General features: G+C 47.2%; 1 long non-coding RNA gene across 2 annotated transcripts; it reads right to left on the bottom strand.

The window, feature by feature from the left end:
* Positions 1-10,072: 10,072 nt before the first annotated feature.
* On the bottom strand, positions 10,073-14,929 carry LOC135185028 (uncharacterized). Of its 2 annotated transcripts, none has more exons than XR_010306333.1 (5): positions 14,810-14,929; positions 12,818-12,894; positions 12,215-12,298; positions 11,743-11,897; positions 10,073-10,445 (listed from the first exon to the last, which is right to left on the bottom strand). It is a non-coding gene; the product is annotated as an uncharacterized LOC135185028 (long non-coding RNA). The 2 variants fall into 2 exon arrangements; XR_010306332.1 differs by having other exon boundaries at positions 14,830-14,929.
* Between the last annotated feature and the right edge of the window lie 144 nt (positions 14,930-15,073).

Genomic DNA, 15,073 nt, shown 5'->3' with positions numbered 1-15,073 from the left:
AGTAAGAAATTCTGCATCTAAAATATTTAGCTTGCTCTGGAAATGCCTTCCCATTTGACTTCCAAGGCATACACATCTGTGACAAGCCCATGTGTGTAAAGAGAGCAAAGGTTTGGACTTTTCCACTTTCCCTTGTCCTAAGGCAATACCTGGCACCAGTCTCTAGATCAGTGCAAGGGGAGCTGGGTCCTTTGGTCACGGCTCTGTTAGAACTAAAGATGTGATGCACCCCTGCGTGTGCTTGTGCTTCATCCTGCTCCTGGAAAGGCCAGCCCCAGCCCCTAGTGGCTCTCTGCCCTGCAGTAACAACATGCCCTCACCCTTTGCCCACGGCAGCCCAATTGAGCAATGTCAAAAATGTCTTACTCAAGATGCCTACAAAGGTATCAGCAGAAGCCTTGCTCTGAGCTTTTCACAAAGGCTCTGTAGGGAAATAGAGACCAGAGCAGGAAAGAAGCAGTTCCTCTAACATATGCTAATAGAAGAAGGGCTGGAGTGCTCTTCTGCTGAAGGAGATCACAGACAGCTCAGCAGTTCCCTTGTTGTCAGGTGTTAATCTCATCACTCTCACAGCTAGTATGGTCTGAAACCAAATTAGCCTTTGTTTGGGCATGAGATGTGGAGTTGGTGTTTTCACCCCACGCCTTTGTCTTTTGGCTCTGTTATTGTGTGATTTCAACAGCCTCTGAATGTGCTGTGTTTTAAATAAGGCCTCAGGACCAGTTAACCTGGGTGAAAATCAGGAATGCCTGCCCCAGTCCAGAAAAAGGGAAAGGATTCTGGGTTCCTGTGGGTGTACAAATGTGGTGCCTTGCACTAGAAAACACAGAGCTCTGACTTACTTTCAGTCCTCCCTTATCTAGCTTGAGATTCTTCAGGTGCCAAAAATAATATTGCATATTACTGCCAGAAGATTTATCTTCTCCCCAAGCTCATTCTGGAGAAGGGATTTGTTCGGGAGGGTCTGGGAGGGGAAGAAGGCTGGGGTTTTAAAGCTCATCGTTATCTCCAGTCTCAGTGTTTTGCAAGTTAAAAGACAAATCAGAAAAAGACAAAGTCACACACACACACTGAGGGAGGTACCAATTTATCTTCAGACAACACAACCTCTGCTTAATTTTCTAGTCAGACACCCCAGTACCCCTTGCTGAAGTGCTGCGTGTATATGGGGCTGAATGAGGTGGTAGGAGGAAAGCATTTTTCTGCTGCTAATAGCAATACCTTAGTGTCACTCATGATTTATAGCCACCAAAAAATGCTCTTTCTGGTCTCTGTTCTGCTCAGTGTAATGAGTACAGAAGGAATAGTGCAGATGCTTCATGTTGCTCACAGGAGGAGATATTCATTAGTTCAGTCCTCTCCAGTGTGGTAGCAAAGACTGTGAACATTAGAAGAGAAACTCTTTTGTTTATAACTAGCTTATTGGAGTGCATAAGCATGGAGCTGTCACTGTGACACTCTGCTAACGTGCTAACTTCCAGGCACTGTTTGTCTTCAAGGATGCCCAGGCAGCTCAGCTACAAGGTGTTTCTCCTTGCTGCTGTGTGGAAGGAAGAAGGAAAACAGGTCAAGATTTCAAGTACTCAGTGCAGGAAGGACATGAATCTGATGAAGCTAGTCCAGAGGATGATCGAGGGCTGGAACACCTCCTGCTCAGCCTGGAGAAGAGAAGGCTCCAGGGAGTCCTAATAGGAGCCTTCCAGTACCTGAAGGCAGCCTACAAGAAGGAGAGAGAGACTGTTGCAAAGGCCTTCAGTGACAGGATGAGGGACAATGGCTTCAAACTAGAGAAGAGGGGGTTGGACTTAATGATCTCCTTGGGTCCCTTCCAACCCCTGAAATCCTATGATCCTGTGAAGAGCAGATTGAGATTGGATGTCAGGAACAAGTTCTTTACCATGAGGGCAGTGGGACACTAGAACAGGTTGTCCAGGGAGGTGGTTGAGGTCCCACCTCCCTGGAGATATTCAGGGTGAGGCTCAATAGGACTCTGGGCAACCTGATCTAGTGGAGGATGTCCCTGCTGACTGCAGAGGAGGTTGGACTGGATGAGCTTTGGAGGTCACTTCCAACCCATACCATTCTGTAATTCTATGATAACATACTCAGGTGAGGATGAGGCCTTGGATGAAATCTGGAGGTTAACACAGTTCTTTATGGAAAGTGGGGTAGATTGGGCTATTGGGACTAAGATGGACTAGATTACCCTTGGAGGTCTCTTCCATCACAGACATTCTATGATCCTATGATATGATGACTAACACCAAAAGGGAAATGAATTCTGCCACCACACAGAGCCTCTATCAGACTAAAGACAACTAAGAGTCAATAACAAACCTGGAACTATCATGTCCAATATTCTGTACAGATTAAGGCAATAAAAGATGCTGTTCAGTAAATGCATGCTAATTTGGTGGTCTGTTGCCCTCATATCCCTAGCAGCCACCACAATTGTCATGTTAGAAATGTTAAGGACATCCCTGTCTATTTAGCATCCATTCAGGATTCAGTTCTAGAAGTTCACTCCCCATGGTGCAAAAAAAGTACCTGTTACCTGTTAAAACCAACCCCCTACTGTGTTCAGCAGATGCCCTCTGGTTCCAGTACTGTGGGAGGTTCTGAAGAGCAGCTGAATCAGTGCTTACTCAGTGCTCTCTAAATTCTGTATATCTTGATGATGCCCTCCCTCTCCAGCTCTCTCCTTTCCTAGCTCAAGTCACATCCCCTCTAAGGCAGCTTCTTCATCCCATATAATTTCTGTGGACCTCCTCTAGTTCCACAAAACCCACAGTGGTTGAGTTTTGTTTGTGATTGCTGTGACAGAACGAGATCTACCAGCTTTGTTCCTGCCTTGCTTCAGATCACCCATCTGAGTGTTTTTAAATATGTGTGGGGGAAGGACACCTCTTGATAAAATGCCAGGCTGCAGCACTGCTGTGTTCTGAATGCAGCCTCATTACACAGGTCACTGAGGCAGTTCAGTGAATCATGAAATGCATCCACAGTTTGGTTTCTGAAAACGAGAGCCACAAGGGCACTGAGATCCCCACCTTGAACTCTGCATCCCAGAGATTTATTCAAGGGCAAGACTGGAGTCCAAACAGGCCTGACCCTGGAGTAGTACCCTAAATCACAGCTTCATCTGTCCATTCTACAGAACAGAAAAGCAAGGAGTTGTACATTTCCAGGAACAGAGAGATGAGGTTTTGTTACTTGGCAACTGTGGCTCCCACATATTTTGGAAGGATTTGAGAACATCCTGCACCTCAGAGAAATCAACCAGCTTAGGTGAGGAGGAAGGGAACTGGCAGCAGATGCCCAAAACTTTGAGCTGGTAAGATCTCTTGGGGTTCATGGAAGCAAAGAATGCTTTATGTCTGTATGCTCCTCAGCTTGCCTCCTCAGCGTGACTGTCTGCATCGGTTTCTGGGCTCTTCGTGCTGGGATAATCCCTTGTTCTGCCATTTCTGTCTCGCAGAGGCATTTCGCAGCCATCTCAATGTGCTCTAATTCACCTGCCAGCTGCAATCAGCACACAGCACGGTTGCATTCTTGTTCCCAAAGATTTGAGCACCGGGAAGAAAAAACCTTCAAAAGAGGAATCAGCAGGAGATCTGCATGTGAAAACCGGGAAGGGGGCGGTCAAACCTGAGGGCCTGGTGACTGTGACACTGTGATAGCAAACCTGGCAATGAGGCCAGGCAAATCTGCCTTGCTTTCTGCGGCGGCAGTTCACTTCAGACAGGAATTCAGACAGGATTATTAAAACAATAATTTAGGGCTTCAGTTGCTGGGTGCTATCTCCAAGGTTGAACTCAGCAGATGGTCGGCTAAGTGGACCCCAGCTAATGCATTTATGCAGTGGTTCAGTATTTTTGGTCCAGTTTTGTTACTGACAGCTTTGCTATGTGAAATGCCAATTCTGTTCCCTTGGTTAGATAAAAGAATCTACTGGTTTCAAAGCACAGACCTCAACTCTTTGAGACAACCCTGCAGTACCCAATTAAGTGAAGCCAAGATAGCAAAATGAGCATGGCAAGAACTGATTGAAAGTGTCTGCTGCTTCAAGGAGAGCAGTGACATGAGATTGCTACCGTGGCAAAGACATCTTACCAAAGCATAGGGTTCTTTGGTCTTTGTAAGGTCTTCCTGGCACTGCAGCCCTTTGTTGGGTGAAATTCCAGCTGGCTTCATGCAAAATCAGGGGCAGGGGAGGGTCGTTAATATCCAATAGTTTGTTTGGAATACTTATCTTTGCAATTATGTCATTAAAAGGACATGAGCTAATCTCATTGCAACCCAAGCAGCTAGAACAGCCTGCCAAGAACTTTTCTCCTTCAAATGCAGCTTTAAAGAACCTCTCCCAGATTTCCCAGACAACAGGGAAATGTTCTGGGGTATTTTAATCCTATATATGCTGTAAAAACAGTGTAAGAAAAGATAATCAGAAATAAATGGGAGTTGGAAGTTCTTTGGCTAAACCACTCCTGATCAGAGGCTGTCTCGCATCTTCCAGGGCTCCTGTAAAGGAGCTTTCATCCACTCCGTGCACAGTCTATTCTGAGCCCTTTCTAATGCCTAACCAATCAATCTCTCTTACTGCAGTGTTTTACTTCTTGTCTCCTGGCAGGCACAGAGAATAGTTTATTACCTTCCACACTGTACCTTACATATTTAAAGGGTATTATCATGCACCTCTTCCACTCCCTCCAGACTAAACCAAGCAATATTTTTCTGCCTTTTCTCACAGGGCTCGTTTGCTGTGCCTCTGTTTGTTCTCACTGCTCTCCTCTGGACTTTCTGTGCTCCACAGGCAGTAGTTTCAGAGGTAAACAAAGGGACTGAAGGACGTAAAAAAGTTCTGCAGAAATGTTCTCTGAGCAGTCACTCTGCACACTGGAATGTGTAATTGGGAACTGCTCTTTTCCAAACACACTGACTGCCTCTACACCATGGCAGGAGACCAGGGTCTTTGTTTTGCTGTCAGCAGAGCCATTTCCACGGTCTGACTCACAAGGGCTGTTTCTCCAGGGGTAAAATCAGCAGCACTTTGGAGCATTATTCAAACCCCCACAGGTGAGAAAAACTCTGAGGCAAAACTTTTCCTACACACAGCCACGTGGAGTTTGCACCTTGTGGGTGTTGCCTGGTGTGTGCAGCACTGGGAATGTCCATTGCATGAGGAATGAACGTTGTCTAGTGCCCCAGGACACAGAGACACAAGCAACAGGAGGCCATGGTCATCATGGCCAAACTTGCCTTTCCCAAGGAACTTGGTGCCTTGCAAACTCATCTCTCAGTCAACCTTAGGGCTGTCTCTTGTGCTGCCTGGCAGCTTTCTGCACTCCCCATCCCCACTGTGAGCTCAGCAGTTACTTCCTTACTTCCTTTCTCTCAAGGGATCTTCAGGCTGTGGCTAGACCCCCACTCTTGGGTCCAGTGGCACTGGTCAAAGAGGCTGCAGCCCCTAACCACGCTGAGGTGGCTGTGCAAGTAGCTCTGCCAGTAGACCAGCAACACAGGGGCAGTGCTGACTTCTCACTGTCCCTAGTATAATCTCTTCAAGCGACCTTTAACTGCTCCTTTCTCCATGCTGTCTCAAAGAACAGCATTTATGTTGTATTTCCTTCTATTGTGGATTGAAAGTAACATTCTTTTCAGCTAGCTCTCTCTTCCAGCTTTGTCAAATCCTGGTTGAGCTGATCTTAAACTGCTGAGCCTTGCTTTGTTCTATGAAACAGGACAAGTGCAGCACCCAGAGGCTCATAAAACATGTAGTGTGTGCCAGCTGAACAGTGCCATTGCTGTAAAAAGCATTATAATTGAATACATCTTTACAATGATTATGTTCCCATCAGTCATGTACTAAGGATCCAGAGCTTCCTTGGGAAGTGCCGATAAATACTCAGAGAAAAGCAAGTTTTGAATTCTCAGGGGTAAGTATTTATTCCAGACTCTCACATTTGTGAATCCAGGTGTGGGAGGGCTTTTAATGGTGACAGCGCCTGAAATTTTTTCATCAGCGTCTATCTATGCCTTTCAATGTGGAGTGTGAGCATTGACTGAAGGGGGACTGCAGGCTTTGCTCTGCTGCTTGTAAGCATTGCTGAACTGTTTGGACAAGAGTGATTCAAAGGAAATATCAACACAGTGAGTTTCTGTTCCAAGGAAGGTAATTTTTAAAAAGCATGTTTTAGCCCATTCGTATTGCCTTGTGCTGTCTTGTGCTTCCCTCCCCGATGATTGCTGAGGAGTGCAGTTGGAAGAAGGAGGTTCCTCTGCTGAAAACAGTTTGGAAGATGACAAGCTCTGAGCTGAAGTATTGGCAAACAGCCTGATGAGAAAGACGAGGAACCCTGGCTACAAAACAAATGCACATTTTGTGCAGACCCCTGGAACCGGCAGGACAAAAAATTACATTTAGGGGCAGCAGAGAAATGACCTCCTGAGGCAGAACATTTATCACAGCCAGATTAGCAAGCTAGAAAGCAACCTGCAGCCATGGCTTTCATGATCAGGTCATGCCTTCACTAATCCATGGTCCACATTGCATCAATTGTTAGTAGAGACATTTAGTTATCTTTTTTTCCAAACAGAATAGTTTCACACACACATTTGTGACCCTTGTATTCAAGGGCCTCAAAGCCTCTCATGTTCCCCAGGGGTTTGGAGTCTATCCCAGGAAGCATATGAACTGCTCTCTGAGGAGTTGCAACTCCTGGCAAACATGATTTGCAAGTAGCTCAGTGAGCTACTTGGAAGGAGTACAGCCCCATTTCCTAAAGGCCTTATGGCTGCTGCCCACCTCTCCAGTGTCTAACTCTCTGCCTGCTGTGCTCCTGCACAAATCTGTTCAATTACATTAGGAAACCTTGACCCCTCTGTCACATTTTGTTGAAACTCTTCAAGTGGTTGAAAAGTTCAAAGGGGCTTTCTACCCTTCATGAATTTTAAAGCCAGGGGCATGAGGGTAATTGGCTTTCTAGGGAACTGAATCTAAAAGTCACCCTTCATGACATGACTCCCCAAAAGATGTCACTTGTTATCTGTATGTCAGCAGCCCCTTCTTTCCTTTTTGCTTGGATGCTCTTGTGTGTGTCCCTGGGATTTTTAACCTGCTTCTCCACTATTAAAGACAAACTGCAAGCCTGGCTGAGACTTCTCATTAACAAGCACTAATGAGCATGGCACCAGCTGCATGGGAGTCCTGTCACACGAGAGAGCTGAGGCAGAATCTCCTCGCTCCCTCCAGTGCACTCGTTACTGTTTTGTCTCTTCAAGTTGTTTCAAGTCACAGATTCCTTATAGGGCCATTGTGCAGATGAAGGAATCCTCCTCTGAGAAGCTGCTTTCTGTTTCTCATCATCTATTTCCCCTTTGCTGGTCTTCTCACCAGGGCTGGTCATGCCTCCATGTATTCTGTTATTTCTGATACTCTGCACCATCTTGGGAGGAATAAATGAATAATTCCCCTCCTCACATGCACACCTTTCACTGTGCCCACTGCCAAGCCAGAATGCCAGTTTTCTGGCATTGGTTTCAGGTCATGGTTTCAGGTAACTGGAGATGAAGAAAAGCAAGTTAAAAATGAGCTTCCTCAGCAGAGTTGTACATATCCTTGGTGTTGCAGCGCTTGGTTGTAACTCGGTGCAGAACTGCAAAGATCTGCACTCTTTTAGCAGCCTATTTTGATTTTTAAATGCTTGTCTGTACTGTAGGCCCAAGGTTAGCCCAATCTGCTGTTAATAAAGTGTCTCTTGGATGTTTGTAACTAATTTATAATAGTCAGAACTTCTTGAGCACCATGGTTAGCACAATGCTACATAGAGCTCATCCCTTCTTTTCCCATGTGGTTGTGCTAACAAATTTGAGCCAGATGCCTTTTGGCATTAGCAAACAGGTGCAAACCCTCCAGCAGGACAAAGAAATGATCTTGGTTGGGACTTTACTGCCATATATTATCAGAGGGGATCACATAAACAAGCCAGCACTTGTTAGAAGGAAGCATGGAGATGTGACTTCATTCCTGGATATCATCCCACCTCCTGGAGCTCTGGAGGCAACTTAAGTGTGCCTCTCCACACAAACTGTGCTGCTAAGAATCCGTTCCAGGGATCCTCCAGGGTGATGAACATGCCAAATCACTTCAAGGTATTATATGAAAAGACCCTGGCACCGAATTCTGCTTGCCAGAGACTTGCAGACATTTAGAAGTGCTCTGTCATGCAAGACAAGCCACAGCTCTCAGTTCTTTCAACTCTTGTAATCAACAAGCTGCTGACTGTGATAAGGCAAGGATTTCAGCTCAGAATGGACTAGAGAACAGGGAGGGGAGAGAGACATTAGACAAACACCAGGTAGGTGGTGCAGGTGTTAAAGCTTTGATATTCTCCCCTTCAGTAGAAAAAGCAGAGACAAGATTAACAGTATCACACTCAGTAATGGTCTTGTCCCGCTCAGAGCACCAGGAGATGTAGTTGTTCTGAATGTCGCTGTGAAAACATGAACCCAGGGTATCTGACTCTCCAATCAGTGGCTCTGCTTGAAGCCAGATTAACATCACAGAAACCAGGATTGCACCTTTTGTATTTGCCAGCTGGAGCTGCCTCCTTGCTGGGGTGGCACTTGAGTACTTGTCACAGGGCACCAGTGTGCTGTAAGCCATCAGCTGTTGCTGAAGAGGAGGCTGGAGGACTTCTTTCCCAGACAAGCTATGAAGGTCCAGCAGTGGTGCACACTCACACCACCACATGGGTACATCAAGCATGACATGGGAGAGCAAATCAGAGCCTCCTCGTTTTCATACTCACTGCAGAGCAGGAGAAAGAGCAAGACTTTGGAGGGATTCACATGTACTCCGTATCTCAGATTAGCTGTAGCAGTATCAGAGCTCTTTCCAGTACAGGACGACAGGAGTCACATCAGTCCTGTTCATTCCCCTCTTGTATCCTCAGGGGAAAATGTGAGTGCAAGGAGTGTCTTGTTCTGGTGGCTATCTTTCAAAAAATATGCATTTAATTATCTTCCAGAAGGCAAGATTGAGAAAAAAAACAACAGCCTCACTGCTTTTGGACCAAAAACTACTGAAGATTACTCCTGAGCAAGCTCGTTTTGCAATCCTAGCCCAGCTCCAAGAAGGCTCTGCTATCACCCGCCCAGGCATGCCTTACCCTTTATTACAAGCAACCAGATGTGCCATGCCAGGAGAGGAGATGATAGAATCACAGAATGGACTGGGTTGGAAAGGACCTTTAAAGGTCATCTGGCCCAACCTCCTGCAGTGAGCAGGGACATCTTCAACTAGATAAGGGTGATCTTGAATGGTTCCAGGGATAGGGCTTCTACTACCTCTCTCGGCAACCCATGCCAGCATTTTCACCACCCTATGTGTGAAAAACACCTTCCTTACAGAAGAGCATTGGCTCTTGCTTTCACTCCTGCACTGCTGCCTTTTACTTTATGTCTGTGCTGCAGTGAAAGGTGTGGCCATGCCTTCTGGCAATCTGAGTAAACTCTAATCTAGCAGGGGTGAGGACCAGCACTGCTGTGACAGTGAGGCTCAGACTTTCTGAGTGCTACTTAACTAAACTGCAATGAACTAAAGCAACACATCCTGCCCGAGAGAGCAGCACAGTAAGGACGCTGGAACACAATAACACTTCAGCAGCTAAGAGCAGCTCACCTGCCTTTGGGGAACGTGTTGCCAGGCCCAGCACCCAGCCCTGGGCTGGCCTCTGTCTCATTTACTGCCTTCAAGATAACAAATCACTGTTCTCAACGAGCCTCTGCTCTCATACAGGCGCTGCTGTTGTTGGAGCAAAGAGCCCTGTGCTGGCTGGCACCGCTCTGGAAGGGACTGCCAGGGCTGCCTGCTCTCTTCAAGGCTGGTCCTTCCCAGCTGCCCAGGGCCTAGGTGCTGCCGTGAGTGTGCGCAGACAGAGCATACAGCATCGCAAGGCCACAGTGAGGTTTTACAAGCAAAGAGTGACCACAGCTTACAGAGAGTGGGAGAAACCTCAGAATCTCGAGGCAAGATCATTTTCCTGGCTCTCTGGGGAGAACTCCAGCTAAAACAAGGACCATGGTACATTACTCCTGATGTTCCCAGGGAAAGAAATAAGTAGGACAGAAATGTTTATTTAAAGAAAATACATTCAGGGCCCTATAAAGTGTCAAGACTCTGCCTTAAATAGTCACCAGCAGTCTCCCTGCCCCTTTAAGGTAAACAGTACAGTGGAGAGGGTTTATTCTTTACACATAAAGCTGCTTAGCTCCTGTTTGTTTATCCCAATACAGTTTCATAGATAAGTGAGTTATCCATGTGAAGTTAGAGTGGGATTTGGGTATTTGCAGACCATGCTGCTCTGCAACCAACTAGCAGCAAAGCTGGAGGCATTTCTTCCTGTGAGCTTCGAGAGGTTCAGCTTCAATTTCACTTTCCAAGTCTGAATGAAACGAGAATTTTCAGTTTCAAAAGCTGTTCTCCTTTCCTTTGTTATCAGTAAAGAAGGGAACACTTGCCTAGCTTGCTCCACACTGTTCATTATTTTACACAAATGTATCACCAGCTTTCCCTTCCCTTTCACAAACTCTCCATGGACAGTCTTTTTGACCGTGCCTCTTCTCATGGGTTCATTATTTTTTTCACCTTACACTGTTACACCTCATTCAGTAAAAAAAAAAAGCCTGTAGTGATTCAATTTCAGTTCAAAAAGTGAAGGTCACCTCTAAGCCTTGTTACCAATGTTACTGAAATAACCAGAATGGAGAAGTGATACAACCCACAGCTCCTAATTTTATCTTTTAGGAGGATTTGAATAAGTGTCTTGAAAAGGTTTTATGAAACCTTTTCACAAGAGATGTGCTCCACTGGCTGTAAAACACGTGCTAGTGTGACTGCTGTGGAATAGGTTGGCTGGATGGTGCCTCAGGAACAAAAGCAATATGACAGAAAAGAGGCAGGTTGTTTTACCAGCACAGAAACCCCAAAGTGCCACACGGGTCTACAGCAGCCTCACAGAGAGACTGGAATTTTTATGCTCCTGGATGATTAAATGAGAGGTTGGTACAATAACTCTATTGGTTTATGGCTGCTTTGTTTTGCATAAAGCAACAGGATACCTTTTTCCCTACCTAAATGAAATCTATCACTTGTGGTGCCTTTTCTTCTTGCACAATGTTGTGCTGGGAGTGACCTGCTTGACAAAGACAGCCACTTTTCTAAGAGCCAGTTTTGTTGTTTTGTAACCCCCCCCACCCTCTGACAACCTGCATGTTTAATGTTAACATTTTTGAGAGCTCTGATGTTTGTTCCTGCTCTCAAACGTACCAGAATTCACCAGAAATTTAACAAATCCCTTTTTGGCTTTTCCCCTGGTGCCATTTTAGTAGCACTAACATCTTTACTGCAATGGAAGAGGGGCTTTTTCACCCTTCTGCAGACAGACAGATGCCCCATCTTTGTCTCCAAGTCTTCTGACTCCTGTTCTGTCTTCCTGTTGCAATTACTATCAGCACAAAGCCCAGGGATGGCGTGGTGCAATGGGAGCTGTAGCAGATGTGTACAGAGCTACAGACGAACTAGTTCAGCATGTTCTTACTCTCAAAGGAAAACATGACCCTGTGGTCACCAGTGAAGTGCCACAGCAAATCTCAGGGAGGTTCAAAATTACTTAGAAGGCCTAACAAAAACTGTCTCTGATGACTATAGCTGATAATAGAACTGCTCTTAAATCCACTCACCAAGGATGAGGCTCGGAGTAGGTGCTGCTGGGGTTTTAAGTCCTCCACCTCTCCAAGTCTTTTGCAGTGTCTTCCTCCTCACTACCATGCTGTTGGAATCTCACACAGCACTCTGGTGTCGTGAGAGCCCCTCAGAAAGTGGTGCTGCTTGAGGCCTGAAACAGAGATTATGTCAAATCACACTCAGAGAAGACACCTCAGCCCCACGTTATTTGCATGATGTTGATTGAATAGAACAGTCTGAGCCTCAGAAGGCTTTGCAGATGAGGGAGCTGGAGATGGATGAAACTAACAATAATCTGCTGCAATTTCTTGCCTGTTGGAGCAGACTCTGAAGTCAGCTTTTCAAAAGTAAATGCTGGGACCTGCCCCAGTTCAGCATGCCTGACTGTCCTTTGAACTCTTTCAAAGAGGCCTTTGTACTTTATCAGGGAAATGAAGAGGGGGATCCCTGTGTCATCTCCATCCTTACCTTTCATTTCGTGAAGCAATGATGCATGAAGTGTCCTAGGGGGAGAGAGCCTTTCCCCTCCTGGCACAGCAGGTACTCCTCAACCTTAAAATAGATACCACTATGTAGCAGTTTCCTCTGTTCCACAAAACACTGTTACAGCATAAAATGATTTACGTGGTGTTAATATTTATTTTATCTGACATAAAGTCCATGAGAGTCAAAATGCCCAATTTAGGAGTCATCAGAAACTCCTCCATGAATGACTGAAACATGGAGGCTTCCCTTCAAGTTATTTGTTTTTTCTCTTTATTGCTTTTTTCCAGTTGTTCACTAGTCCTGTAAATGCCTTCTTTTTTTTTTTCCTTCTCCCCAAATATTTGTCTAGGCAATTAATTCCAGCAAAATTCTAGAGGTCACATCTGAATAAAAGGAAGGAGCTTTGGAAAAGTAGAGGGGTTGGATGAAGCTTTGCAGCATTTGAGGTAGCACAGAGTTTGCCACCAAACAAACACCAGAGCAGAGCACATAAAGGGCTGCAGGACTTCAGGAGAATAAATAGCTGCTTGCAGATCTAACACTGGCTGCCACATCACTGCTTTGTGGGGGTTATTAATGACTTACCACTAGACAAGAGGAGTCCTTGTTCTGCTCCTCTGAGATGCGAGAGAAGACACGAGATAGATGTGGTTTACATGTCTCTAAAGTTAGAAGGGATGATGCAAAGCTCAGAAATAGACACAAATGGGAGGAAAAAAAAGGCCAAAAGTGTAATTTGAAAAACATGTTCAAACAATAGCTGCACGACACCCTGAACCAAAAGGTTCAGATGGGAGAGGGTTGTGGATGGAGAGCTCTGCGGGGCTGTGCCTTCCCTGGGGGGAGCAAAACTCTCATGTTCAGTGTTGAGGGAAGCTGTGATAACAAGTTAATTTTGTTGTGCCTGAGGAGTTTTGCTCTTCACAACTCAGACATGTCAATTAAAAATTGCTAGTGTCCAAAGACCCCATGAAAACTTAAGAGGGAGCAGTGTAGCTGGGCTGATGCCACTTTTCCTGCTGGGCAGATCTACGGTGGGTCTGTGCTAGGGTGGTGGCACAGTGCTGACCTTACAAGCACCACCTTCACCGAGTGGCACTGAGCTTTCCCAGAGTTTTGGCTGGATATTAACACTTCACCTGCCTCATTGCCACAAAAAAGGGATGTGGGATTGACTGTGCTGGTTATCAGAGCCAAGGAGCAGAACTTTACCCTGATGCCTACTCATAGAATGGTTTAGGTTGGAAGGGACCTGAAAGCTCATCCAGTTCCAGCCCCTCACCATAGGCAGGGACACCTCCCATTAGAACAGGTCGCTCAAGGCCTCATCCAACCTGGCCTTGAACACCTCCAGGGAGGTTGTGGAGCACAATCACCCAATGTGATCTTTGATCACATTGGGTGATTCTGTGCTCCACAACCTCCCTGGGCAACCTGTGCCAGTGTCTCAACACCCTCACTGTCAAGAACCCTTTCCTAACATCTAGTTTGAATCTCCTCTCTGCCAGTTTAAACCCACTCCTCCTCATCCTGTCGTTACAAGACCTTGTAAATAGTCCCTCTCTATCCCTCCTGTAGGCTCCCATCAGATACTGGAAGGCCGCTATAAGGTCTCCTCGAAGCCTTCTCTTTTCCAGCCCCGACTCCTGTAGCCTGTACTCATAACAGAGGTGCTCCAGCCCTCTGAGCATCTTCAGGTGATGGACCAGACCCGTCCCTGCAGGCGGAGACCAGGAGAGTTCAGGCTCCTGCGGGAAGTCAGACCAAAAGCCTGCCCAGGAGGGGTCAGTCTCCTGGGGGAAGTCAGACCAAAAGCATGCCCAGGAAGGTTCAGTCTCCTGGGGGAAGTCAGACCAAAAGCCTGCCCAGGAGAGTTCAGTCTCCTGTGGAAAAGTCAGACCAAAAGCCTGCCCAGGAGAGTTCAGTCTCCTGTGGGAAGTCAGACCAAAAGCCTGCCCAGGAGAGTTCAGTCTCCTGGGGGAAGTCAGACCAAAAGCCTGCCCAGGAGGGGTCAGGCTCCTGTGGGAAGTCAGACCAAAAGCCTGCCCAGGAGAGTTCAGTCTCCTGCGGGAAGTCAGACCAAAAGCCTGCCCAGGAGAGTTCAGTCTCCTGCGGGAAGTCAGACCAAAAGCATGCCCAGGAAGGTTCAGTCTCCTGAGGGAAGTCAGACCAAAAGCCTGCCCAGGAGAGTTCAGTCTCCTGTGGAAAAGTCAGACCAAAAGCCTGCCCAGGAGGGTTCAGTCTCCTGTGGGAAGTCAGACCAAAAGCCTGCCCAGGAGGGTTCAGTCTCCTGTGGGAAGTCAGACCAAAAGCCTGCCCAGGAGAGTTCAGTCTCCTGCGGGAAGTCAGACCAAAAGCCTGCCCAGGAGGGTTCAGTCTCCTGCGGGAAGTCACAGTAGACCAAAAGCCTGCGCAGCACCACTAAAGAACGCAAGAAAACGCTGCTACTGCGGCAGCAGGCATTCGCCGCTTCTCGCGGCCCGAGCCCTTCCCTAATTACGCCCCAGCTGTGCTGTGCTGTGCTGTGCTGTGCTGCGCTGTGCTGTGCTGCGCTGTGCTGTGCTGCGCTCAGCGCACCAGTCCGCACCGGTCCGCACCGGCTCGCGCCGCCCCGAGGGAGGACAAACGGCGCCACCAGAACCCTCGCGCTCCTTCACGCTACGAACGCCAGGCTGAGCTGCGCGCACACAGAAACCTTGACCCCTCCCGGCCACCGTCCCGCCCGGCAAAAGCTGCCTCTCAGCGCCCCAGCCCCGCCCCACCATCAAGGTGGCTCCGCCCCCTCCGGTCGTCACGCCGCGACCCGGATGCTGTTGCCACAGCACTTCCGGCGGCGGCGAG

This window comes from Pogoniulus pusillus, chromosome 22 (genome assembly GCF_015220805.1).
Source record: "Pogoniulus pusillus isolate bPogPus1 chromosome 22, bPogPus1.pri, whole genome shotgun sequence".
Lineage (NCBI taxonomy): Eukaryota > Metazoa > Chordata > Aves > Piciformes > Lybiidae > Pogoniulus > Pogoniulus pusillus.
The sequence above is the reverse complement of the archived record's forward strand: the minus strand, read 5'-3'. Positions and strand labels throughout refer to the sequence as shown.